This window comes from Ranitomeya variabilis, chromosome 5 (assembly GCF_051348905.1).
Source record: "Ranitomeya variabilis isolate aRanVar5 chromosome 5, aRanVar5.hap1, whole genome shotgun sequence".
Classification (NCBI taxonomy): domain Eukaryota; kingdom Metazoa; phylum Chordata; class Amphibia; order Anura; family Dendrobatidae; genus Ranitomeya; species Ranitomeya variabilis.
Genome location: NC_135236.1, coordinates 318,149,679 through 318,152,140, shown reverse-complemented (window position 1 = coordinate 318,152,140; position 2,462 = coordinate 318,149,679). Strand labels below are relative to the sequence as shown.

The 2,462-nt window shown below is 40.9% G+C and overlaps 1 long non-coding RNA gene across 2 annotated transcripts; it reads right to left on the bottom strand.

Moving 5' to 3' along the window:
* Positions 1-809: 809 nt before the first annotated feature.
* On the bottom strand, positions 810-2,082 carry LOC143773640 (uncharacterized). Of its 2 annotated transcripts, XR_013215272.1 has the most exons (5): positions 2,039-2,072; positions 1,902-1,953; positions 1,748-1,814; positions 1,240-1,302; positions 810-1,122 (listed from the first exon to the last, which is right to left on the bottom strand). It is a non-coding gene; the product is annotated as an uncharacterized LOC143773640 (long non-coding RNA). The 2 variants fall into 2 exon arrangements; XR_013215271.1 differs by having other exon boundaries at positions 1,902-2,082.
* Positions 2,083-2,462: the final 380 nt, after the last annotated feature.

Here is a 2,462-nt window from a genome sequence, read left to right as displayed (position 1 = left end):
GGTGTTTCTGCTGTTTAGGCACATCAGGGGCTCTGCAAATGCAACGTGATGCCCGCAGACCATTCCATCAAAGTCTGCATTCCAAAACGTCACTACTTCCCTTCCGAGCCCCGGCATGTGCCCAAACAGTGGTTTACCCCCACATATGGGGTATCAGCGTACTCAGGAGAAACTGGACAACAACTTCAACGGATCCTAGCGATTCTGAGATCGTTTTTTCGTGACATATTGGGCTTCATGTTAGTGGTAAATTTAGGTCGATAATTTCTGAGTTTATTTGTGAAAAAAATGGAAATTTGGCAAAAATTTTGAAAATTTCGCAATTTTCACATTTTTAATTTTTATTCTGTTAAACCAGAGAGTTATGTGACACAAAATAGTTAATAAATAACATTTCCCACATGTCTACTTTACATCAGCACAATTTTGGAAACAAATTTTTTTTTTTCTACGAAGTTATAAGGGTTAAAATTTGACCAGTGATTTCTCATTTTTACAACAAAATTTACAATACCATTTTTTTTAGGGACCACTTCACATTTGAAGTCAGTTTGAGGGTTCTATATGGCTGAAAATACCCAAAAGTGACACCATTCTAAAAACTACACCCCTCAATGTCTTTAAAACCACATTCAAGAAGTTTATTAACCCTTCAGGTGTTTCACAGCAGCAGAAGCAACATGGAAGAAAAAATTAACATTTAACTTTTTAAAGACAAAACACACGGCACTCAAGGATCCTGTGTGGTGCCCAAGTCAGGTTTCCAGCCCGTCAATCCAATAGTAATAAGTCACTTGGCACTCAAATGGTTTCTTTCAGATGAAAAAAGTGAACATCCCATTTATTTGTGCATCCAGTTCAAAGATTATTTAAACGTTTTCGGTCAAATCACAAGACCTTCATCAGAAATATCTTTAACAAAACTGAAATACAGACAAAAATCAAATACAGATTAGCGACAATCCTTCATACGATGCACAAAAGAGAATAACGGATTCATGGTGTATGTGATGACGAATACATCCATCACGTGATGCAGAGAAAGTGAACAACCGTGGCGGTCAGAGTAAATCCAGGATGGTGTTCCGTGAGTCGTGAAGGTATCTGAATCAAAGGCTGACGCTGTGAACAATTGGTAAGGAAAAAACGGCTAGAGAAAGACAAAACATGGTGACAAATAGCTTGAGCCCTATAGAAGGACTCCTGATGTGGCTGTGGCCAATATGGCCTGAAGGATACTGGGTACAATAGTGATCCGGGTGCTGGAGTACCGTGCTGTACACAAAGGTACCTAATAGCGACCTATAATAAAGACGTGATATATAGGTTAATACCGTGTCCATAAGTAGCACTGTAAAACATGTGTGAGCCCCGGATGCTTATAGAGAGCCAAAAAACAGGTATCTCTTACATCCCCTGATGCAACTACCATGGATACTGGAGAATGTGAACATAAAAGACCAAACTAGAACAGGTTCAGAAGAGGTAGAAAAAGGGCAGAAAAATAAGAGAAATATGCCTATTTTTAACCACCGAGCCAGAGCCAGCTGTCCAGTCACTCCTATGAGCCTGGATAAAGCGCTGTGTACCATCTAACTATGGCTAAACTATAATACGGACATGAGTCAATAAACAGGGGTAAGATGAGAAAAACCGGACAAGCGCTGTGTACCATCTAAATATGGCTAAACTATAATACGGACATGAGTCAATACACAGGAGTAAAATGAGAAAAACCAGACAATACCTGGAAGCATAGGACAATGAGGTATATGAGCCTAGGCAACCCGGGATGGAAAGCGCACCTGGAGCGTCTGCAGAAAATTATACAGGTGTGTTGGACCATAAGAGAAAAACACTAAGCTAGTGACGCACTGGTTCTGGGCAAAATTTTTTTTTACCTCAGATCCTTGAAGGGAGAAGGAGGGCGTGTATCCGCCGCTGCATATGGCACTGAGGAGAGAAGCATAAAGGCTCCCATTAGTATCTTACTGTCGGTATGCAGGCTGGGGCCAGAGATAAAAGGTGCTGCCATTACCTCATAGACGTCCGGTCCGTCACGCTGTGTGGAGTAATCCCGGGGGCTGCTCCCTTCAAGGATCTGAGGTAAAAAAAAAAATTTTTGTGTGCCTAAACATTGGAGCTCCCCCACAAGTGAGCCCATTTTGGAAACTAGACCCCCCAAGGAACTTATCTAGAAGCATAGTGAGCACTTTAAACCCTCAGGTGCTTCACAAATTGATCCGTAAAAATGAAAAAGTACTTTTTTTCCACACAAAATTCTTTTTAGCCTCAATTTTTTCATTTTCACATGGGCAACAGGATTAAATGGATCCTAAAATTTGTTGGGCAATTTCTCCTGAATACGCTGATACCTCATATGTGGGGATAAACCATTGTTTGGGTGCACTGCAAGGCTCGGAAGGGAAGGCGTGCCATTTGACTTTTTGAATGGAAAATTA